The sequence below is a fragment of the Mustela lutreola genome, chromosome X, assembly GCF_030435805.1.
Source record: "Mustela lutreola isolate mMusLut2 chromosome X, mMusLut2.pri, whole genome shotgun sequence".
In the NCBI taxonomy this organism is placed as follows: Eukaryota; Metazoa; Chordata; class Mammalia; order Carnivora; family Mustelidae; genus Mustela; species Mustela lutreola.
In genome coordinates, this window is record NC_081308.1 from 128,726,087 (window position 1) to 128,751,935 (window position 25,849).

The following is a 25,849-nucleotide window of genomic DNA, read 5'->3' on the forward strand; positions in this document are numbered from 1 at the left end:
TATCCAGCAGTGGAATGCTTGGGTTGTAAGGTATATGTTTAACTTTTATAGAAACTCCCGAACTGTTTTTTCTGAGTAGTTTTACATTCCACACTGGTGTGGTTTTTCAAATCCATGCCTTTCTGTGGGCTTGGCAGAGGCTCATAGTTTTTCGACCGGTTCTGCAGCAAACCTGACATTGGGCTGTGTCCAGAAATCACCTTTGGTCTAGTTCTGGGGGCTATATTGTGACACAAGATTGGAAGGAGGGGCAAGTGGTGAAGAGCAAAGTGGATGTAGGGGACAGAGGCACGTTGGGGACAGGGGAACATCAGCAGGAGCTCTGCCGAGGGCCAAGGGAGGGGCGGAGGGGCAACCAAGTGGGTGTTCAGAGCCTTTCTCCGGGCAGTTTTCCAGGGCCTCCGCTCCCAGGCCCTGGAACCCACCTGTGCGGCCACGTTAGGGCCTGGGTCTGGGAGCCCCTGGCCATCGGGCAGTACACATCTGGCTTTTGGCGTGGAATAAGTCAGACAGAGAGGGCCGGTGTGACCTGGCCTGTTTTCCACCTGTTGCTCACTGCTGCTTGTGCTTAGCCTTTCATTCTCCTGTTCGCTCATGAAAGGCTGGCTGGAGAAAGGCAAAGTGGAGAGAGGGCTGGGGGTGAAGTCCTCGCTCCCTGTCATGTGGCCAGGGAAGATGAGATCCGAGCATGCAGGTCAGGAAGGAAAGCACGTTGTCCTGAGACCTCTGTCCCCTCACAGAGCCTGGGTAGCAGCGAGCAAACTCCAGCGCTGCCCAAACAAAACTCCTCCAGACCCCACACCGCAGCCTGGCTTCCTCAGCCTGTTGGAATACAAGTGCGCCTGGGGTCCTCTGGGTGCCTTTGGGAGCCCTTGATGGCCAAGCCGGGAGGAGGTAGGTGTCATACTCCCCGGAAGATCCACCCCGTTAATATTTTTCCAGCAAGATAGTAACACACTCGTTTTAGAATTTCTCCGTGGCGGGCATCGGCAGGGTTTGGGGCCCCACCAAAGGAGATGCAGGCAGAGAAGCCAAGCTGCCCTGCAGTGATTGGGCCCCAGGAGGACAGGCCAGTGCCCCCTATCACTGGAGCAGAGCTTCTAGGAGAGCCTAGAAGAGTGGCTGGGGTCTGACTCAGCCTCTCCCCCACCCCTCCCTCAGTCCACTTCGTTCTCGTCTCTGAAAGCTGCTTCTCAGCCATTTCCCAGGAACGACTGACTCATGATCCCAAGCTGTCTCACCAGGGAAAAATGCTGCAGCGCCCGTCCACGATTGCAAGCCATGGGCACGGCCTCTGTCCGAGTGGGCCCAGCCATCCTAAACAAACTGGCATGTCTCTTTCTGGAAACGAGACACAGAGCTCTCAGGAGAACCTCTCTAACTAACAATCAAAAGGCTCATTATACCTGGAGATGGGGTGGGGGACGTTATAGATTCTAGGATTCGTAGAGCAGTTGTGATGCGCAGTCTGATCATTCTGCGACCAAGCTGGTCCTCAAGGTTCTGGAAGGGAACAGGATCCGTCCTGGGCACCAGTAAAAGTACCCTCAAAGGATGGGATTCTTAACCCTTTGCGAGCTGTGGATGTCCTTGGCTTTTTTGGTGAACCTTATGTACCTTAACAACAACAACAACAAAAAAAGCCGTTTTGAAATGGAATCACAAAGGATACCAGTTAAACTGAAATAGTTATCAAAGTAGCGAACATATATAAATATATCACATATTTGTTTTGTTACTAAGTGCTTCCTAACACATTAAATAAGATCTACAAGTAGGTCTCATAACTACTGTAATTTCAAGGCAGTGATAGTTGGAGACTCCTTCTATGACCGTAATATGAAATAAAAATGTCTGTGATTTCTCCTGGTGACAAAGTCATGGGTTCTGTAAATATTACAAGAGTGTGTTGTCAGAATTCATAATTGAAAGGAATGCTAACTTTCAGTTAGAGGTCAGTGAAAATAGAAAAGTAATTTTTTCCTGCATTCAACTTTACGGACTCTCTAAATTCCGTCTATGAACCCTAGGTTGGAAGCCGCCTGCTAAGGCAACACAGAAACCTAGTTAATTGATGGTGGTGGTGGTGGTTTTTTCTGATTCTTCAGCTAAGTTCACTGTTGACTTTACAACTTTTTCTGATACAGTACTGTACTTTCTTCTCACTGACAGAGCACAACCGGGGAACTTAGGTTCCGGTCCCCGCTCCTCGCTTGTGTGCTGTGTGCTAAACCTCTCTGAATTTAGTTTTCTCCTCTGTGAAATGGGAATAACAAGAGTATCCTCCACCTAGTGTTGACATGAGGATTAAATGAGGCGGTGCTTGTAAAACATCCCGGCCCTGTGTTAGCCCTTAATAAAGACTAGCCGTGATAACTACCCACAGGGAAAGAGTTCAGAAGCCAGAAGCCTGTCCGTGTGTGACCATCAATAGTCATCTGCATTCCCCTTTGGTGATTTATCTATTTGCCATCTCTACGATCCCAGAGTGGAAGGCAGAGGACACACAGACAGGGGAGGGGCACCGGTGTGCTAGAGCCGGCGCATACCCGCTCCTGAAAGCCAAATGTCATATTTGCAGGAATTTTGTTGGTGGCCAGATATCAGCCCCAGTGAGAGCTTTTCCCCCTGAAGAGCTGCATGTTAATTATTCACCAGCACAGTCCTAGAAGGTAGGGGGGTGAGGGGCTCCTCTGCCCACTGGGATGGTGGGACAACCTCTGCTGTATCTGGGGAAGGTGTGAGACGTCAGACGGGTTTCGGAAAAGAAAACTAACTGTTCCTCGTGATGTAAGTTAATTTCATTCTCAGTCTATTGATTCTTCTATCTACAGAGTTTGAGATCAAGGAAAGAACAGGTTTTTCTTGATTAATGTTCTCAGTTCTTGATAATTACTTCCATTTCAGCAATTCTGCAAAGGGATCTGTTTTGAGATAAGGTGGGGGGGGGGGGGACCTCTGTTCTCTTTATCTGCAGAGTACAGCATTTTTTTTATTTAAAATCCAACATTTTTATGTACTGGTAGCTTACTTCCATGTCAGTTTTTATCTAAGATTCCAGTGCCGTCTTCTTGGAGAGTATTGCAAAGGCACACAACGGAAAAGGGAGTTTACTGATTATGCAGCCCTGTTAGCATTACTTGAGTCCAAATGTTGGCTTAGATGGTGTTTTCAGAACCCGTAAGTGGATGTTTATGTCGGCGAATGGAAGCGCTGAGTAGCTAGACTTGCAGGGCCAACGCGGGGGAGGCCGTCCTGGGGTGGAGGTTTGCTCAAACATTGGCATTTGGTTGCATGAGCTGTTTTCCAGCGCTTCTCGGCTAGCTAGCCATGGTCTCTAAGCTGGTTGTATTTGCTGCTCTCCACCTGGTATGGATACGAGCACGTGATGGAGAAAGGAAATGTGGTGGAGGTGGCACGAGAGAGGACTTGGGACTACAGAGAAGGATGGCCACAGCCTCTCGTGTGGGCATGCTGTGGGGTGCTCCACAGGAGAAAGCGTGCAGCTCAACTCTCTGTGCCTTGGGGAATTCTGCAGAGACGGGGCAGCCCGCTGAGCTCTTGGTCCCAGTCTCCTCCCACTCGCATGTGGTTGCCCTTGGATCATAGGCCTATGATCTCATGAAGTGTGGGTACAATCAATTGGTTGGGTACTTTGAGACATGCCACTCTTTCCTATCTCTGTGATCAGCATCACTGGGGTCCACACAATGGTAGCCCATGTCTCTGGCTCTCCTCTTGTGAAAACCTCACTCGATTGGATAATATGTCTGGCTGGCTGCTTAGTAGTAGATAGACGAGCTGGCCTCATCATCTGGACTGGATATTAATACGGTCATTACCCAAAGATGACAAGGAGTTAGGAATGGGGCCCATCACTGCCAAGATGGGCTCTGGCTTCTGGAAGCAAAAGTCGTCAATGGACAACCTAAAATAAAACAAGCCACTCGAGTAGTCTGGGTTCATCCATTTCTCTGGTGTGCCATGGTTAGTGCACTTCAGAGAAGAGAGAGTGGGCAGCCGAGTAGCCTTGCCACAGAATATGTGGCTCTTTCAGCACGGTCTCCATTCACGTGGGCTTATACCTGTGGCGATTGCAAATTGTTCCTATCAAAATGTACCTGCTTTCCAAAATGTGTTTTTTTAAATGTAAGTTTCACTTAGGAATGGGGTGGGGAGGGGAGATGAACATAATATAAAGTAAGGCAGCGAAATTGGCTCCTATAATTGACATAGAAATGGGCTGTGGGTATCATTGTCAGAAATTGAGCCTGACCTTGAACATGAGGGTAGTGAGCCCATAGGAACTGGGTGGGTCCCTTCCCCCTCTTGTTTTGCGAGTGCCCCGTGTGTTCTGGGCCCAGATGGGAACGGGACTTCCTGGAGGGCACGGATCACGGTCCCACCTCACATTGTTTCTCACCCAGAGAGGACACTGAGACCCATAAAAGGGGCAGGGACTGCCCAGACCCCATGGCAAGGGAGCAGCGAAGCCTCACAAATCCCAGCATCCTAACTCCAGGGCCAGCTCTTGGCTCTGTAGACTGTCTGAAGCCTGCTTAGGTCTCCTCTGCTGTCTGTCACCCAACTGTGTTTGCACCCAAGCTAGGAATTTTCAAACGTTGGGACCCTTTCCAGGGGGGATTCCCACACCTGCTCCTTTACTGCATGCCCGGCCCTCTTCCAGGACTGAGTGTTCAGCATGGGGCTCACGTTCTCGCGGCAGAGAGACTGGACAGAAAAACAGCCAGCGTTGCTCTGTGACCATGACAACATTTCATTCCACCCAGCAGTGATTGCCACATTGGCCTGGTTCCCCTCTGCCAGGCCCTGGATTGGGGCCCAGAGGCAGACAACGCCACGAGCTAACATTCTGTGGGGCTTACTACGTGACAGCACCTGTTCTGAGCACATTACAGGTGTCATGGCTTTGATCTTCGTCACAGCCCTATGGGCAGAGGCAATTACCACTGTCTCTCTTTTACAGTTAAGGAAACATAAACAGAGAGTTTGAGTCACTTCCCCAAGGTCACATAATTAATCAGTGGCAAAGCTGAGGTTCAAACCCATATCATCTGGCGCCAGAGTCTGTGTTTTTAACTACTCGGCTACTATACGGCCTCTTGGGACTGCACAGAATGTCAAGTCCAGATCCCACTCAGTTCAAGGAAGGCCCAGCAGAACAGCCATTCCGGGGTCTACCCTAGGTCCTCGCCACTAAGGGTGAGTGCCTTCACTCCCAAAGGAGCTCTGAGGTAGCCAGCTGGGTATCACAGTGCCCCGCCAGTACCCCATTCCCCTTCCTCAGCCAAAGAACCCCTCTCTGGGACAGGAACCCCAGCCCTGTTTGCCTCACAAAATGGTTATAAGGCTCGGAGGAGCCAGCTCTGATAGCACCAGTTTCTGGCACCCCCCGAAAAGTTTAGCAGCGCTGACCACCTCTCCCTGCCCCCAGTCTAGCCCCAGTAGGTTTTGTAGAGAACCAGATACCGTTGTCTCACTGGACCAGCTGGAGGAGACCTGTGCAAGTTAGAGCAGCGGCTGCCTAGAGGCAGTCTGTCAGTTTGCCTGGGATGCTGTCCCCACAGGCCACACTGCCCAGTCCTGAGTTTGACCTACAAACCCACCCAATGGGACCCTTTGCAGCCAGGGTGGCTTTCTCTGGCCCATTTCCCTTTGTCCTGGGTCCCAGCAAGCCAGCTGTGGGAGCCACTGAGACCACTTGGTTTTACTGGCCGGTGTGCTTTACAAATCATTATTTTTTGTCAAATTTAGGGAATCGAAATATAGCAATTAAACCCGTGTGATCTACGACAGCATTAAAAGTTAAGGATGTAAAAGTGCTCCCACAAAATGTTCTAGAGCTTAAATGAAACGCTGTTAGTGTGGATGTACAGATTCTCATCGAAGGAAACGTAATCACTCAGGAGGAAGAGAAAAGTCCATGTGCTGGCAAACCAACACCACTGGGATTCGCTTTTGTACTTCTCGCTGCAGACGATAAGGCGGGGCCCTGAGACGGGGCACCCGGTGTCGGAACACATCAAATCAATCATGAGTGCGAGAGGGAAAGAGTTCAGTTGTCTCCACAGGCCCACTCTTAAGCGGGGCTGGGGGGACAACAGGTGACACCAGGCTGACTTCTGTTCTCCTCACACTGCACCCCTGGCTTCTGCAGGCTGTCCCCCATCCACACAGCTGGAGGCACCCCCCGCTGCCCTCACACCCCCTCGGGCTCCATTCTCAGGCTGTTCCCTTCGGGGAGACTCACTGTCAGCCCGCTCCTCGCGTCGCCTGCATTCTGTCTGGGACATTCAGCCATCGCCGGAAGGAGGGGGAGGGAGGGGGGCCCAGGGAGATTCCCAAGCTTACCCCAGACCAGACCGGTTAGGAGTCTGTTAGGGAGGTGCATCTTTTGCCTCCCACCTTACCCAGGAACAGCGCTTTCTGATGGAGTCAGGCCCGGGAAGAAAGCCCTGAGACAGGGCAGACCAGAAGAAAGCCTCTTTGACCAGGAAGAAACAAGTGTTTAGAGCCCATCACACCAAGAGTAAGACTCCAGATCTCCTTGAGATGCCTCAGAGTCAGGGGCAGAGAGAAAGCCAGGGGAGGCGTGCGCCTCCTGAAGGTGGCGGACAAACACCACAGCCTGGCTTCCCGGCTCTCGGGATCTCGGGAAGGGACTCTGCGGGCAGAGATGCAGAGATCAAAAGGGCTGGTGGTGCTCTTTGGTACTGAGGGGAGAGCACTCGCTAACAAGACCGTGACCCCTTGTCACGGAGCATTAGGGAATCACTCACATCTGCAAAGAGGAACCATAAACCTCCAGATGGGCACGCACTTCCCGACTGCCGGAGAAGTTCCCCGTGCTGGATCTGTCACGTAGCAATGGTTAGGGTGGAGTGGCTTCCGGGAAAAACTGTAGAACGTGCCCTTTGAAAAAGTGAGTGAATGCGTGCTGAGAAGAGGAAGCCCGTGAAAAGTGAGTCTAAAACAAAAGCAGAAGGAGTGGGGATCCCTCGGAGCCTCCGGGGGTTCATTAGGAGCAACCTGTGGGTGGGGATAGGCCCCTTTTCTGGTGGAATTGCTCACTGGGCAGGTAGGTCAGAGAAAAGGAAGCAAGTGTTGTTAAACCTCAGCAAAGCATTTGGCGGTGTCTGTTGTGAAATCCTTGTTTACAGCCCAGTTATGTGATTGTGTAACCAATTAAAGGACTGAATCCCAAGGCCATGGGTAATGGATTAATGTACTCCCTTGGGGAAGGAAGTCTAGAGGCAAGTCCCCAGCCTCCCTCCTGGCTGGTTTCACTCGTTCCTCAATGATCTGGATGAGAACACAGAAACCCAGATCTGGTATTTGACTGTGACATAATGCCAGAGGATGATGATTCTCTGTGGCATGAACTTGAGATCTGAAGAGATCTGAACAAGCTTGAAATTGTCATGGGAAATTTAACAGGGACAAGTGGAAGCTCCTACATCTAGGTTGTGAACCCATCTGCCCAAGTGTAGGATGAGGGAACGGTGGCTTGCGAAAAAAATAGGGACTTGTAAACTTTTAATTGACCGTAACATCAGTGTAATTAGCAGTGAGCTGAGCCTGCCAGCAATGTCACCATGATCTTAGGCTGCGGTGGCCATGATGTCCCACTGGGTGTGATGGTGGAACTGCCGTTATGGCTGTCCCTGGAACCTGGAATTCAGTTCACACATGTAGCCGGCAGCCTCCTGAGCCGGACTTGAACCCAGCACTCTTACTCCAACTTCAGAGTTTTTTCTTTTTCTTTTTTTTCAAGACTTTATTTATCTATTTGACACAGAAAGAGACAGCAAGAGAGGGAATACAAGCCAGGGGAGCAGGAGAGGGAGAATCAGGCTCCCCACTGAGCAGGGAGACTGATGTGGGGGTCGATCACAGGACCCTGGGATCATGACCTGAGCCGAAGGCAGATGCTTAACCCACTGAGCCACCCAGGTATCCCGAGAGTTTTCCATAAACACCCATGCAGGACCCTGAATACCCAGCCTTGCATTCATTTCATTCTGATTCTTCTGAGTATATTAACAAATGCCCTGAGAGTTGGAAACATTTTAATGGAAAGCAGAGACCCTATCAGCCTCTGTAGATATGCAGGCTACTCCCTCTAACTTCTGATACCCAAGAGAAACTCAACAGAGGTACTCTTTCATAAAAAGCAATTTCTTAGAGGTGCTTGGATGGCTTAGTGGGTTGAGCTTCTGATTCTTGGTTTTGGCTCAGGTGGTGATTTCACGGGTCGTGGGATTGAGCCCCACATTGTGCTCTGCCTCAGTGGGGAGTCTGCTTCAGGATTGTCTCCCTCTGCCACTCCCCCCACTCCCTCTTTCTCTCTCTGAAATAAATCAAATAAATCTTTTTAAAAGAGAAAAAAAAAGAAATTTCTTAAATAAATAAGAACTTAATTTCAGAAACCACCAAAGGTTTCTTAACCATTTTAAAAGGTACATATTATTAAAACAGTACCTTTTGGACGCACTAAGTTTGTATAGCTAACAGAACTTTACAATACCTTAACTTTGCTGCAATAGAGAATGAAAAGTGTGTCTCTTTTCTTGTACCTTCTGCACAAGTCTCTCATCCTTTTTTTGTATAAGTGAAAGAGGAAGGATGAATCAGGATGACACAGACAGCTTGCTTAGATGAATGAGTGGACGGCTGACCGGACGGATGGACTGCAAAGTCTTGGCACAGAAGTGTTTGTTTGGAATGCTTCTGAATTCCTAACCAACTTCGTGCACAGTGGACAGATGGTAATGCGGGACACTCCACTGAAGAGCTCTAGCTCTTTGAACCCTTAAACCCCAGAAACGTACATTTGCATTTGGTCCAAAGATGGAGTTAACTATATCCACCCTTGAAGGAGTTAGAGCAGGGACTCGTGAAGTTTTGGAGGTGGACCTGATTCGGATCATGAAGAGAATGGTCCAGAAGGAATAAATGCAGCGGGTCAGGTCGGACTCAGGAAAAGCTCGAGTTGTGAGCCTCCTAAGCCCGACACCATCCAGTCGTTTTCCTGAAACTTCCTCCTCCTGATGAACTAGCACATGGCACAGGTGGCCTCCACAGGGTTAAGCTCCAGCTGATGGCATGGGTTTGCTTTTTTCTGTCTCAGCAAGACAGGTTTAATCAAGAAAAGATGTTTGTGCAGTCCGTCTTAGCATCTGGGTTTATGGGATGGGTCAGTTGCTTGCATTCAAGATTGGCTTGGGACTTGGCAGTCTCTCTTTCACTTGGGGTAGATCAGAGCAGCGTGGTCTCGTGTTTTCTAAGGCAGCAAATGCGGCATAGGACTGGCACTGGAAATCGGCTCATAGAGTCTGAACTGTGGAAATTCACTCTTGGCGATTGAGCAGAGCAGCCTGCGAAAGTATTCGTGTCCGTCTTCCCTCTCGGCCTGTGTAGAAGCTTCTGCACACATTGCCTTCTCTCGCCTGCTTATTGTGCCCGCTCGTCTGTGTCTTGGTGACTGTGTCCTGGGAGGAAAGTTCGTGAACTGTTTCCGAAATGCACAACAATTTCCCCACTTTCTTTGGAAGCCAGAGCCATTGTTGCCAAGTTGTGATAAATATCTTGAAAATTAGATTGTTTCCTCCAAATACGGTGGTAGCAGGCTTAACTGTTTTCTTTCATTTGTGAAATAATATCAGAAATATTTGCAAAGAAGCATTTCCAAGAATAGATAGAATTTATTTCATCATAGTAAGTCCTGAAAGCACATTTTCCTCCCATCAAACGAGATTTCACATGAAGTCTGTGAGTGTCACACTAGGGTTTTTTCCTATTATTCTAAATCCGTCTAAAGAGTGGAATGTGTTCAGGGAGACAACTTAAACATGGGCTCTCCATACATCTTTTCTGGCCTAATAATGGTCTTTATTTTCAAAGACATGGCTGCTCCTTTCCTTCTTTTAACTCACTGCTCCTACGGGCCACTGGCTAAGCCCTGTTCCTTCCTTCTGTTTGCCTTCTTAGGGTTAGAAAGTGGGAGGAAACAAAGCCGCAGCTAACTTCTCAGTTGGACCCACCGCAGTGTAACAGGAGATAGAAGGCTGGACCGAGGGTGCAGTGCAGACCTACGGGGACACCTCCTCACCACACCCGAGAACAAGTGCCCACATTCCCCAATTAGCTGTGGTCTTGGCTCCTCCCACTTTCTTTTTAGAATGCTTTGGCCTCTGAGGGGGATGAAGAATTCTTGAGCATTGTCCTACTTAGAGATCTAGGGCCTCTGATCCCCAGATCTCCTTGTTTAACAATCCGGGAGTGGGGGAGTTGGTTTCCTGCGGAAAGAGAGGACCCAAGCTCCACCCAGTCCCACTGGGAGTCCAGAGCCAATCATCCTAAGAGCAAAGGGGATCCTGGAGCCCGAGGTTCGTGGAGGTCAAGGGATTTGGGTAAGATGGAAGTGGAGCCCAGGTCCCCTGGCTCCCATGTTCCACCCACGATTTCTCCTCGGCCACCAGCTAACAGCACACTGCACACCTTTACTCACCAGCTTTGTCTGTGGTTATGGCAGGCACCTGGGCCCACGTGGCACATGTTTACAAGCTCTTTCTGCACCTGAAGCTATTGCCTTCTGAAGTTGCTACAAAAGCAAACCGTGCTCGATGCTTTCCTCCTCCCTAGCCCAGCATCGTCGGTGACTCTTGTATGTTAAGTCCCCGGACAACACTGTTTGGGCAGTAATTTCGAGAGGAAATGAACCTTGCTGGAGTGTGTGCCTTAAGGCAAGCGGTAGGCAGGGCTGCCAAGGAGGAGCGCAGCTCCAGCTCTCTTCCCTCTGCCGGCCACTGCTGGAACCATCTTAGAGAGGGAGCACTTTCTCCAGGGCCCCTAGTGCCATGGTGTTTGCCAGGGGCAGAGATGGGGGGAAATCTGTGTGTCTATCTGTGAGACAGTCTATATGTGTCTGTGTCTGTGTGTGTCTGCGTACCTCTGTTTCTGTATGCACGTGGGACTGTGTGCATCTGTGTCTCTGTGTGTTTCGGGATGCAAATGCAACAGCATCTGTGTGTGTGTGTGCGCGCGCACACACGTACATAGGTGACTACATACTTGTGATTGTATATGTGTTTCCATGCGCATGTACAACTGTGCACACCCGTGTCTGCTTGTGTGTATGTTCATGTCTGGCCCTGCAGAGGACACCAGAGCAGTTTCCCAACACCCTCCAACACAACCCCAAATTGTGTAGTCTGCTGTGGAGAAGCCCAGAGAAACTGGGCTTCTAGGCATCCAGTCCATGGAAGGGGCAGCACGTCGTGGGCCCAGCCTTCGTTTGCGCAGCCGTGCGAAATCCCGGGGTTCTTTCACTTCTCAAAGTGTGTGATGGCTGTGACAGGAAAAGATAATGCTGAACAAGTCCAGTACAGAAATGAGCTCTTGACAAAACTTGGCCTCAGATCACCTACAGGCTAGTCCTGCTGCAGTCAATCATGTGACAAGATCAGCGTTGTCACCTCTGCTATAAGACTGTCTTGGTCTGCCCTAATTTGTTGGTGTCCGCATGTTCCAGAAGCCTCTGTTCTCTGCTTGCCGTAATGGGTGACCATCATGCACTGCTCAGTCTCAGAGTCAAATCCACATCAGGGCAGGGCCAACTGGAGAAACAGTGCTCTCAACTGACTTTTCGGTCTCTCTACAACTCTTGGGTCCTTGAAGCAGGACTTTGCCATCCAGGCCTACTCTGTGGAAGACCTGGCCCCAAGCAGTTTTGGTACACGGCACCTAGATGGGGAGGGGCATTTTTAACATTAGCGGCATGATATCCCAAAGCCCAAAAGAGGCTAAGTGGGGAGTTCCTGGGTAGCAGCAGCGGCTGTGTCAGAAGTATAATTGGAGCACCTGGGTGGCTAGTAGGTTGGGCATCTACCTTTGGTTCAGGTTATGGTCCTAGGGTACTGGGAACAAGCCCTACATTTGGGCCATCTGCTGGGCAGAGAGTCTGCTTTTCCCTCTCCCTCCACTGGCCTATCCTGCTGCTTGTACTCTCTCTCTCTTAAATAAATGAATAAAATCTTTTAAAAAATTAAAATCAACCGGAGCTTGAGATATCATGTCCACATCAACCTGGTTAAGCTTTTTAGTAATGATCTAGATCACTGGAGAAAGGTCGCCAGCAACAGGAGAAAAGGCCCTTTGACATCGCATTTCACAAGGAGTTAGTCGTACTAAGAGTAGAGGAGAGATGAATGGACAAAGAAGAGGTGGTATATATCCATGATGGACTATTACTCAGCCATGAAAAAAGGACAAAATTTTGTCATTTGTGAAGATGTAGATGGAGCTAGAGCGTATTATGTAAAGTGAAATAAGTCAGTCAGAGAAAGACAAGTACTGTATGATTTCACTCATATGCAGAATTTAAGAAGCAAAAAAAAGGAGCAAAGGGAAAACAGAGAGAGACACAAAGGAAGAAACAGATTCTTAACTCTAGAGAGCACACTGATGGTTACCAGAATGGAGATGGGGGTGGTGGGGGAAACAGGGGATGGGGACGAAGGAACCCACGTGTTGTGATGAGCACAGAGTGACGTATGAAAGTGTTGACTCACTATATCACACACCTGAAACTAATATTACACTCTGGTAACTAACTGGAATTAAAATAAAAACCTTAAAGAAAGAGAAGAGGATATAAATTTTCTTTCTTCCAAATACAAGATGACTCATACTTTCTCTAAAAGGAACATCTTTCTAAAACCCTGAGTTAGATGAGGGAATGATAACAATTTGGGCTTTATAAAAAAGCTCAATTAGTATATCATTCACATACTCTACAGTTCATTCTGAATGTGTACAAGTGAATGAGTTTCAGTGTATTCACAGGCACGTGTAACCATTCTCACAATTAATTCTAGAACATTTTTGTCCCCCTCAGTAGAAACCCATGTCCATTCCTCCACATTCTCCTCTCTCCCCACAGCCCTAGGCAACCACAAATCTCCTTTTATCTCTACAGACTCGTCTGTTCTGGACATTTCACAAAAACGGAATCATTTAATATGTGAGGGTCTCTTGTGCCTAGCATCTTTCACTTAATAACATGATTCCAAAGTTCCTCCATGCGGTAGTGTGTGTCACATTTCATCCCTTTTCATGGTTGAATAACATTCGGTCTTATGGAAAGACCACATTTGGCTTCCCCATTCACCAGTTGATGGGCATCTGGGTTGTTTAAACCTCGTGACTAGTGCTACTAGGAAGATCCACGTGCAAGTTTTTGTGTAGATGTGTTTTCAGTTCTGTTGGATGTACACCCGGGAGCGGAATTGCCGAATCATGTTGCTACTCTATGTTTAACTTGTTCAGCAGCTGCCAAACTGTTTTCCGGAGTGGCTGCACCATTTCACATTCCCACCAGCAATATTTGAGGATTCCAATTTTTCCGAATCACTTTGGGCTTTTTCAAAGTCAACTTTTAAAAAGTAAAAATAGTGTTTTAGAATACTGATATACTTATTAGCACGAGGCGATAATTACATGCCTTGCAGCTCTTCTCACTGTCAAAGCAGTCCTTTTAAATGGACAGAATGAAGGATGTGTTATGAGTTCCTAAGGACACATGGGCTCCAACATACCACATCATGAAGGCTCTAGGCTGAAGGACTGCTTTAGGGGTTTCTAGTCAAACCTTCCACCCAAGCTCGAATCCACTTTGTGGATGCATCCAGAAGATAGTTCCTGACCTCCTACTGTGCTCTTAATTCTATAGAGAAGCACATGTAAGCCATCTTTCCTTCCCTCGGAGGGCTTACAGACCACAGGGGAGCCAAATGTTAGAAAAGTACTTTCCGCCATGCGTGATGGGGACACAAAGGGAGCTCTTCATGTGTACTGTGTAGGAAGGTTGGAGAGAGCCAATAGAAATGCTGTGTAAATTGCCAAGCCAGATGCCTGGCTCATGGTGGGTGCCTCTCCAGAGCCCCATAACTCATGACTGAGAAGCCGGCCTTCCAACTTCAGGGCCTGTCATTGGGCTCCAAAGTCCTGCCTGTACTATTAGCTAGAAGACTGACCTCTTTAACCCTTGACCTGCCTGTCTCCAGCCTGGGTCTAAATCCTACTGAAACCTACTGGAACCTGAATCCTATTGGAACCAGGGCATCCTACTTGACTCACGCCCAGCTTAACACCAAGATTGTGAGTAGCAGATAGTAATTATGAACAGTTAGCCAGTACCTTTTAGAGCAGGGTGACCTGCTATGATCAGCAGCCACAGTGGCCATGGTGGATGGCAGTGAGCTTCGGGGTCTGTTCATCATGTGCTATCTCTGCCTATCAGCAGCCCCACACTTCCCACCATCTGGCCTAGAAATCTGGAAGATAGGCATGGCCTTAGCTTCTGGGTCTGTGCGCAGCCAAACATCAAGCCAAGGGAATCCTCCTTCCCTTCATGCCCTTGCTTCTTTTCCAGTCCCACATGCCCCTGCCCCCAGCCCCCAGTTTTGTCTACAAAATTTTATAAACTGTTTCCCATGAGCAAAGCGTTGTGTCCGGTGGTTTGGTTCAGAGCCACCTGGAAGAAGTAGGATGACCCCTGGCTTCAGGTTAGTGGGGTGGGCAGAGAAATAAGAGTTCAGATCTGGGTGTTCTTTAAGTGCCTAGAGCCAAAAACTGCCCTGGACTGTGAACACTCCAGCTCTTAGTCATCCTAATGAAAGATAATCTTTCATCTCAGAACAGTAAGCCAGCCCAGGAGCTCAGAGTACCAGGGAGTGTGCTGTGCTGTGGACACAGGCCAGTCCTTGCCGGCACTTGTGCCTTCCCCTACATTTTTGTCCCCAGTGTGTGAGTTTGTTGGGGATGCCATAACAAAAATTCCATAGACAGGGTGCCTTAAAACACATACATCTGTTACCTCACAGCTCTAGGAAGTAGAAGTCTGAGATCAAAGTGTCAGGAGGGCTGCACTCCCTCAGAAGGGGCCACGGAAGGGCCTATTCCTGCTCTCTCTTCTAGAGCGTGGTGGTCCCTTGGCTTGTGGCAGCATCACTGCCATCTGCACGTGACATTTTCCCTTTGCCCATGCCTCTGGGTCCAAATGCCCCCTTTCAATAAGGACATCAGTCCTAGCGAATTAAGGGCCCATCCTGCTCCAGGGTGATCTCGTCTTAACTCCTGACACCTGCAATGACCCTATTTGCAAATAAAGCCACATTGTGAAATATGGGAAGGAGACACAATTCAACCTATAGCACCGTGTGTGTGTTTGGAAACAGATTTGAATTATTTATCCATCAGCATTTCAGATGTGTTCATCCACAAACCCATTTGAAACCTGGAAGTCTTTTGGGTTTTTCTTTGCTTTGGGGGCTAAATTTCACCCTTGAAAAAATGAAGACCCTCCCCAGAGAAAGAAGACCTCCTCCTCTTGAACGTCCTCTATCCCAACCAAAAATCTGCCCAACAACCTGGAGCCTCATGATAGGACACTGACCTCAGGGGTCTCCTGGGAGTGGCTGAGTCTATCTCCTCATCCTCGCCCCATTCAGAGGATACAGGGGAAGAAGCAGTCAGGTTGACGGACACACTCAGCTCTGTCAGTGCACCCGAGAAGTAGACACTCAACTTGCCTTTGCAGTGCAGCATGCTGTTTGGACCTTCCAGTCTGAAGCCCAAGGCTCTTCCTGACTGAGCTGCTAGGGGCTGGGGGCAAAACTCCTTGTGCTTTTTTTTTTTTTTTTAAGATTGTATTTATTTATTTGAGAGAAAGAGAGAGAGAGAGAGTACAAGGAGTTGGGGAAGAAGAAGAAGGCTCTCTGATGGGCAGGGAGTCCAACTTGGGACCTGATCTCAGGATCCTGGGACCATGACCTGAGCTGCAGGCAGATGCTTCACCAACTGAGCCACCCAATGCCCCTCCCTTGTGCTTTTAAAGAAGATTTCAGGCCTTCAGGGATGCTCCAGCAATATCCTCATGCTCCTCTTCCTTCCTTGCCAAGTGCCTATAACTTGGCTCCTTGTTTTCTTCCTCAGGCATGCCTGCAGCCAGGTGGCAGCAAGGTAAAACTGGCCCCAGCTGGCACTTGGAGGTGGACATAAGGGATCTGGCAGACTCCACAGACCCGGGAAGCAAGAAGTCAGGCACTAGAGGCATGGCTAACACGGGGAGGGGTGAGCCAGCGAAAACCGCAGAGGTACTAGTGTGCCTTTGGAGCACTGGGGTGGGTGGCCAGGGGCTTCCAGGTATGTGCTTAGAGCCAGAGCCACAGGCTTCTGTTCTGAAGTTGAGGTGGAAGACAATAACCCCTTGCCTCACCACGATCCCCATGGGCACAGGCTACAAAGTCACAAAACATGTGCTTTCTGACTTTGTAGCCTGTGCCCGTGGGGATAGGGGTGAGGATGGGGCACGTTTTCTTTCTGTATGGAAGCCAAACATAGATATGTATGAAGTGGAACGTTGAATATGTGTGGATTTGTGGGAATGAAATCCAAAGTGTGTGTGGCAGATGGCTCCAGGGTACATCTATAGCCCTGGACCATGCTTGGGTAAGAACAAATGCTGGGAGTTGGTTGCCTTTTATGCAAGGGGCATAGGCTTCCCTAATAGGTGCTCATGGGAATTGCCAGGGGACTAGGGGCCCAGGTGGGCCTCATGGGTGGAAAGGTGGCAGAGCCCCTGCTGTGGACAGAAAGGTCTGCCCAAGCGCTGTTTCTCAGGCCCGGGTTCATCTAGAGGGAAAGAAGAACCGAGACCAAGGCCCAAGGCTGATATGCTGGGGGTGGGACACCCCTTCTGACTTGGACCAAACAAAGGCCATTTCCAGGCGGGGACCTCCTACCAGCATCTCCCCCACTCCGCGGATTGGCTGTGCTCTCCAGCCCTGGTCCAGCCAGTACCCAAGGGCTCTGATGTGGTGCTGGGCCAGTAGGCTGCTACTGAAGACCAGAGAATCAAGTCTTTGTTCTAGAAGCTCTGGCCATTACCCCTACTTGTCCCCTTTACGTTGGCTGCTGGGAGCCACAAAGGGGCAGGACAAGAAATCAGTGGAGTGGAGTCTTTAAAAGCAATAGCGGCATTTTTTTTTTTTTTTTTTTTTTTTTTGCCTTTTTTCTTTAGAGCTGAATGGGTAGCTTGTTTGATGTGGATAGGTTTTGTGTTGCCAGCCCTGAAATAAGATCCCGGCCTCCGTCCCCCACACGGGCTCCAGATGCCGGGCCAGGGAGTTAGTGATGGCCTCTGTGGAAAATGGGGTCTCTTTTTTCCAGTTTTCTTTGGGTGCATTGTACGTTTTATGCCATTTTGTCCCCAGACCTTAGTATTTGAGTGAGGTCACAGCCAAGGCCTTGGGCTCAATCCCTAAAACACTCAAGAAAGATTTGGGTGGTAATTGTTTTTTGAAGAATAAAAAGGTCTGTACAAACTTCTGTATGTTGCTTTAAAAACGAACATTCCTTAGGACATGTCCCAGAAGCCAGAAGAAGAATTGGTGTCCCCCTGGATGTGGACTTTGACATCTGTTTTGAATAGCAGTTTGTGGCTTATTTTGAAGTAATGACAGATTCAGGGGAAATTGCAAACATGGTACAGAGGTTTCCTGTGGTTACACCTTATATCCCAGTTTTATAATATCAAAACCAGGAAATCAATATTGCCATGGGTTTTTTCCTAATGAGTCTCATTATGGGTCTTTAATGTGGACATACATTTTCATTTTTTTCGGGATAAATGACCCTGGAATTCAATTTCTCTGTCCTCTGATACTTGTATGCTTACTCTTAGAAGAAACTACTGAACAATCTTACAGAGTGTCTGTACCATTTTGCATTCCCACCAGCAGCTTCTCGACATCATCACCTGTTTTTGTCATTGTGGCCATTTTTTATTTTAGCTATTCTGATAGGTATGTAGGAGAATTGCATTGAGATTTTAATTTGCTATTCTCTAATGGTTATTGATATTGAACATCTTTGTATGTGCTTATTTGCCACCTGTACGAACTTGACAGTATAATGTCTTTTCACATCTTTTGCCCGTTTTCTATTTGGATAGTAGTAGTTTGTCTTCCTACCATTGAGTGTGGAGATTCTTTATATATTCTAGATACTAGTCCTTTATCAGATATGAGGTAACACATACTTACTCCCAGTCTGTAACTTGTTTTTTTCATCCTATTCAGAGTCTTTTCATAGAGCAAAAGATTGTATTTTCAATAAGGTCTGATTTGGTCTGATTTGTCTATCTTTCTTTTCATGGGTCATGCTTTTGGTATCAAATCTGAGAAAGAACATTTTGCTTAGCTTTACCTCCTACAGATTTTTTCCTACTTTTTCCCTGAAACACATATAGTTTGACTGTTACATTTAACTCCATGGTCCATTTTGAGTTAATTTTTGTGTAAGGGATAAGATTGAGATCGATGTTCATTTTTTTGTCTATAGATGTTCACTTCCTCCAGAACCCTGTGTTAAAAATGCTATTGGGCGCACCAGATTGCTTTTGCACTTTTGCCAAAAATCAGGTGTATTTGTGTGGGTCTTTTTTTGGTTCTCTGTTCTATTTAATTTATCTGTGTGTCTGTCCCTCTGCCAATACCACACAATCCTTTTATTCATTGATCTTGTATCCCAAGACCTTCCTCAACTCTCTTCTTGGTTCTGTGAGTTTCTTTGTAAATTTCTTAAGGTTTTTCACATAGACAATTGTGCCAACTGCAAATAGAAATAGTTTTACTTCTCCTTTTCTAACACGTATGTCTTTCATTTCATTTTCTTAGCTTAATGGACCAGCTAGAACTTCCCAGTACTATGTTTTTGTTTTGGGTTTTTTAAATTGAGATACATTTGACATACAACATTGTGTAAGTTTAAGGGGTCCAGCATATTGATTTGATAAAAGCAGTGATGAGAGCAGAAATTCTTGCCTTGTTAACAGTCTTATAGGGAAGGCATTTATTCTTTAATCATTAAGTGTGTTGTTAGCTATAGGTTTATTACAGATGTCCTTTATTGAGTTGAGGAAGTTCCCCTCTACTCCTGGTTTTCTGAAAGTTTTTATCACGAATGGATGTTGATTTTTGTGAAGTGCTTTTCATGCATCAAATGATATGATCATATTTTAACAGAAGTTTTTTGCTTCAAGATCATTATAAATGAACATTCAGTTGTAAGAAAGAATCCAAATAGGTCCCATGTATCCTTCAGCCAACTTCCCCTAATGATAACATCTTGCAAAACTATGATACGATATCATAAGCAGGATGCTGACATTGGTACAGCCAAGGTACAGAACATTCCCATCACCACATGAATCCCTCATGTTGCCCGTTTGTGGATACATCCACTTCCCTCCCACACTCACTCCTTCCTTAACCGTTGGCAACCACTAATCAGTCCACTTCTACGGTTTTGTCATTTTAAGATTGTTATATAAAGGAAATTATGCAATATGTAAATTTGGGGGCTTGGCTTTTTTCACACAGTGTAATTCTCTGCATATTGATCCAGGCCACTGTCTAGATCAGCAGTCATGTCTTTATATTGCTGGTTTAACCATATACCCATCGAAGGACTTCTGGGTTGCTTCCCTTGTTTGGCTATTACGAATAAAGCTATTCTAAACACTCATTTGCAAAATTTTGTATGAACGCAAGTCTTCATTCCTCTGGGATAACTATCCAGGAGTTCAGTTGCTGGGTCATCCAATGGTCGTGTGTTTAGTTTTTAAAGAAACTGCCAAAGAGTTTTGCAGAGACTGTTTTTGCCGAGTGACTTTTTCATTCCTACCAGCAAAGTATGAGTGATCCAGTTTCTCCCATCATGGTCAATATTTAGTGTGGTCACTATTTTCTTAAAGATGAAAGTCTCATTAACAATTTAGTGTCATTTAATGCATTCACAATGTACTAAAACATTACCTCTATCTAGTCCCTAAACATTTACATCACCCTGAAATAAAACCCTCTACTCATTAAGCAGTCATTCTTCATTCTTCCCTTCCCCCAGCCCCTATCAAACACCAATCTGATTTTTGTCTCTATGGATTTACCTATTCTGGACATTTCACATAACTTCATACAATATGGGACTTTTCACAGCAGGCTTCTTTTCATTTAGTAGCGTGTTGTCAAGTTTCATCCATGTCCTGGCCTTTGTCGGTAACAGTCCATGGTATGGTTGTACAAATTTGTTTATCCATTCACACACTGATGGACATTTGGGTTATTTCCACCTTTTGGTTATCATGGATGATGAACTTAAGAGGATTGCGTGAAAGTGTATGAGTGTCTATTTTTGGTTCTTTTGGATATATACCTAGGAGTAGAATTGCAGGGTCAGATGGTAATTGTACATTTTACTTTTTGAACAATTGCCAAACTGTTTTCTACAGCACCTGTAACATTTAAATTCCCCTCAGGAATGTACACGGGTTCCGATTTCTCCACATTCAACACTCATTATTTTCCTTTCTTTAATTATGCTATCCTAATGGGTGGGAAGTGGTATATCAAGTTTTGATTTGTATTTCCTTAAGGCCTACTACTATTAAGCATCTTTACATAGGCTTGTTGACCAAAAGTGTATCTTCTTTGGAGAAAGGTCTATTCAAGTCTTTAGTCCATTTTTTAGATTGTATTGCTTGTCTTTTCATGGTTGAGTTGTAAGAGTTCTTTATATATTCTAAGTCATGCTGGATCTTTATCAAATATATGGTTTGCAATAGTTTTCTCTTACTTTGTGGGCTGTCTTCTTACTTTCTTGATAATGTCCTTTTGACACTCTTAATTTTGATGAAGTCTAGTTTATCTATTTTGTTGTTGTTGCTCATGCTTTTGGTGTCATATCTAAGAATCCATTGCCAAATTCAATGTTATAAAGATTTTCCCTTATGTTTTCTTCCACATATTTTATAGTTTTAGCTACTGTGTTTAGGTTGGTCCATTTTGAATTGATTTTTAAATACGGTGTGATGTAAATACGGGGTCCAACTTCATTTTTTCGCATGTGACTATCCATTTGTTAAGAGACTAGTGTTTCGGGGCGCCTGGGTGGCTCAGTGGGTTAAGCCTCTGCCTTCAGCTCAGGTCATGATCTCAGGGTCCTGGGATCGAGCCCCACGTCGGGCTCTCTGCTCAGTGGAGAGCCTGCTTCCTCCTCTCTCTCTGCTTGCCTCTCTGCCTACTTGTGATCTCTCTCTCTGTCAAATAAATAAATAAAATATTTTTTTTAAAAAAGAGAGATACTAGTGTTTCTTCTACTGAATAGTCTTGACACCCTTTTTGAAAATCAATTGGCCATAGATCTATGGCTTTATTTCTGGATTCTCAAGTGTATTCCATTGGCATATATGTTTTTCTTTATGCCAGTAGTGCACCGTTTTGATTATTGCCATTTTGTAGTACGTTTTAAAACTGCAAAGTGTGACTCCTCCAACTTTGTTCTTTTTTAATATTTTTGAGGTGATCACATGATTTTTATTATTTTGCTTATTAATATGGTGGATAATGCATGTTCACCTTTGAATATCAAACCATCCCTGCATCCCTAGAATAAACCTGACTTGATCAGAATGTGTAATTCTCATAAACTGCTAAAACTTTGTTATGGATTTTTGTGTTTATGTGCCTGAGAAATATTAGTCTGTAGACTTCTTTACACATTCTTCATCTTTACTGTCAGGATAACACAATGATTTGGGAAGTGTCCCCTTTTCTTCTGTTTTCTGAAGAGATTATGTAGAATTGGTACTAACTCTTCTTTAAACTATTGGTATAATTCTAGTGAAACTGTCTGAGCCTGGAGTTTTCAATTTCTGGAGGTATTTTTTTAATTATGAATTTAATTCCTTTAATAATTATATTGGGCTAATTTTGGTAGTTTTTGCTTTTAGAATAATTGGCTCATTTCATCTAATTTATAAATTTGCATGGGTAGAGATGCTTATAGTATTTTCTTATTACTCTTTACATGTCTACAGAATCAGTAGTAATATTCCCTTTTTCATTTCAATACTGGTCATTTGTCTCTTCTCTCTTTTCCCTTTGTTAGTCTTTCTAGATGCTTGTCAATTATATATTTTTTTTTCCTAAAAACTACCTTTGCCCCACTGGGCTTCATTTATTTTCTGTTTTCAACATAATTTTTTTTAAGATTTTATTTATTTATTTGACAGAGAGAGATCACAAGTAGGCAGAGAAGCAGGCAGAGAGAGAGAGGAGGAAGCAGGCTCCCTGCTGAGCAGAGAGCCTGATGTGGGGCTCGATCCCAGGACCCTGAGACCATGACCTAAGCTGAAGGCAGAGGCATTAACCCACTGAGCCACCCAGGCGCCCCCTTCAATATCATTTCAATAGCAGCATCTATTCTTGATATTCCCTTCTTCTTGTTTGTTTTAGGTTTATTTTGTTCTTCTTTTTCTTGGTTCCTTAGTTGGTAATTCATTGTTTTTAGAATTCTCCTGAATTTCTATTGTAAGCATTTAGTACGGTAAATTTCCCTCTAGCTTTACCTGTGTCCTACAAATTTTGATATATTGTATTTTTGTTTTCATTAAGTTCAATTGTTTTTAAGTAGGCTCCCTGCCCAACATGGAGCTTGAACAAATGACCCTGAGATCAAGACCTGCGCTGAGATTGAGAATCAGATGATTAATCAACTGAGCCACCCAGGCATCCTTAGTATTTTTAAAATTTGTCTTGAGACCTTCTCTTTGATGCATAATTTTTTTTTAATGCGTTGCTTAGTTTCCAAGTGTTTAGAGATTTTCCTATTGTTTTTCTATTGTTGTTTCCTAATTTGATCCCATTATAGTCAGAGAACTCTCAATTCTTTAAATGTTTATGGATTGTTGTATTGTCCAGAATAAGTTTATCTTGATATATATTCCTTGAGTGCTTGAAAAGAATGCAAATTTTACTGTTTTCTTTTTTTTTTTTTTTTGATGGAGTGTTCTCTAAATGTCAGTTAGATCCTGTTGGATGATGATGTTGTTGATTTCTTTGTGTTGATTCTCTATCTAGTTCCATGAGTTGTTGAGAGAGGAAGTTGAAGTCTCCACTATAAATGCGAATTTTTCTATTTCTCCTTTCAGTTCTTTTGATTTTTGGTTCATATGTCATGCAGTTCTGTTGTTTGGTGTGTGCACAGTTAGAATAACTATGTCTTCTTGGTGGATTGACTCTTTTATCATTATGTAATGCCCCTTTCTGTCTCTGGTAATTTTCTTTGTTCTGAAGTTTACTTTATCTGCAAATACCAGGGCTACCCCATAACTTTTTTTTTTATTACCATTTACATGATATATCTTTTTCACCTTTTACTTTCAACCTGTTCATATCATTATATTTGAGATGAGCATCTCACAGACAGCATATAATTGGATCATGTTGTTTTTTCACTCTGCCAATGTTTGTCTTTTAATTGGTAGATTTAAATCATTTTCATTTTTAAAAACATTTTATTTGTTTGAGAGAGAGTGAGAGAGAGAGAGAGTGAGCACAAGTAGGGGCAGGGACAGAGGGAGAGGGACAAGCAGACTCCCTGCTGAGCAGGGATCCCAATGCAGGGCTTGTTCCCAGGACCCTGAGATCATGACCTGAGCCGAAGTCAGATGCTTAACCAACTGAGCCACCCAGAGTCCCTGGATCATTTGCGTTTTAATGAACTTACTGGTAGTTAATGCTTAAGTCTATCAATTTATTTTTATCTTGTTTGTTTTGTTTTTTTGTTTCTTTATTTTCTTTGTCCAGACTTCCTATAGGTTACTTGAACAGTTTTTGAAATTCTATTTGCTGATTCATGTATAGCATTTTTGCATGCATCTTTTTGTATGCCATTTTTAGTGGTTACTCTAGGTATTATGTGATATATACATAACCTGTAATAGTCTACTGATGTCATTATTTTACCAGTGTGAGTGAAGTATGGAAACCTTACTTCGCTTTCCTTCTGCTCTTTACCCTCCCGTTTATAATGTAATAATGTTAAATATTTCTTCCACATAACATTTAGAACCACAACATGCAATGTTATAATTGGTGCTTCAGCTATCAGATATAATTTAGAAAACTTGAAAGAAAGAAAGTCTATTATATTTACCCATATTTTTTTCTTTCCATTTTTCATTCTTCTTTTAGTGGTGTCCAAAATTCCCTCTTTGATCACTTCCTTTCTGGTTAGAGAACGTCCCTTATCCATCCTCTTCGGAGTGGTCTGTTACCAATAAATCCTTTGAGTTTTTCTTTATCTCAAAATATCTTGATTTCCCTTCCATTCCTGAAGCATATTTTCTCTAGGTATAAGATTCTGGGTTGAGATAAAATAAGAGAACTCTCTTATTTCAGCACTTATTTAGATCTTCTGTTTTAGTGGACTTCCTCTGACAATGCTTTGGCAGGGAACAGGGTCACCATCTCATTTCTACCAGGTTCCCCACTTAGCCTTCATTAACACCAAGGAGGTTGGGGTGCCTCATTACTGCTGGGTATTAGTGAGAATTCTAGCTCCCTCCTAGGCTTTTACTGATCCCATCCTGGCTGGGATCGATAGTAGTGCCTCATCACTGTTCCCCATGTGACCTCCACTGACATTGACAATGATGGGATGTGGACTCATTACCACTGTGCAGGTGCAAAGGTCCTGACTATTAGGCCTCCTCCTATACTACCTTTTTGGGGACAGGGAGAAATAAATCATAACTGCTGGGCTGGGGTAGAGTCTAGTCCCTCACTTGGCCTCTGATGTTGGGACTTGATGGAACCACCCTTTTTCCTGTGGTGTTTAGCTGAATTAGAGCAGTTCTTGTATAAACATGTTCTGCCTCTGTGGGCTGTCCCTTTTTTGGTCCTTTAGCTAGAGAGAGTAAGCTTTTGTTGGGGAATTTTCGTCAGTGTCTATTGTCATTTTGGGGTTGCCAGCTTCTTCAGGTTCGTGTCTGAGATCTATGAGGCAAAAACCCAGAGAACTCACCACCACATTGTTCCTCAGGTCCCAAGGTCCCTTCGTCTCTCCACTTTCCAGGTCTTCTTATGTTGGTTCTATGTATAATGTCCAGAGGACATTTCCATTTTCCCAAAGGCAGAGGTCTGGATGTGGACAATTTTGTGCCCGATTCTATACTGCCAAGAGGATTTCCAAGAAGGAGATCTTCCCTCATATATGAATGCCTTAACAGAGCTCTTATTTCATGTCTCTGTCATAAAAGACAAAAATAAATGAAACAAAATAAAATGAAAAAAAAAAAAAAGCTTTACTTGGTTTAGCACAGGTCTGCTTATCTGTCATGGCAGGTGTGCACTGGAGTAGACATGTCACCATCTGCTTGGTTAGTTTTGTGTAAACCAGTACACCAGAGTTTCATGAGCCCCTTCTAACACCCATTGCTTCCTTCCACTGACTGTCAGGTTCTAAACTGTTAGCTAACTTGGCTGGGTGCTAATGGGGCCAGAGTGGGGAGCTGCTCCTTCAGTGCACCATAAGTCTTACTCTAGGAGAGTGGAAGGGGCCTTAAGCCATCACCTGATCCAACCACCATGGTTTTCACATAAGAAAATTGTGACAGAGAACAGAAGAGTCTTTCCCCAGATCTCACTGCATACTGCATGCACAAAAAAGCAGACCTAAGATCCTCATTCCCTGCCTTTAAACCTAGTGTTATTTTAGTTACGTCAGGCTGCTTCTCCACCCATCCTTCCACTCTCCAGTGAATTCCGCTCTGCCTCATAGCCAGGGACTGCCATCTCATCCCAGCCAACTGCTTCACAGAAGTGCCTCCATCCCTGGGGGTGGGAAGGGGCTCAATGAGGGGGGTGGGGTGGGGAGAGAGACATGAAAGGGAATGTGGCTGACTCCACCCAAACCTGTCCTC

General features: G+C 45.3%; 1 protein-coding gene across 3 annotated transcripts in view; it reads left to right on the forward strand.

Moving 5' to 3' along the window:
• The window catches only part of MAMLD1 (mastermind like domain containing 1), a 108,696-nt gene that overhangs the window by 30,071 nt on the left and 52,776 nt on the right, over positions 1-25,849 (forward strand). The gene's annotated exons all lie outside the window — the stretch shown is intronic.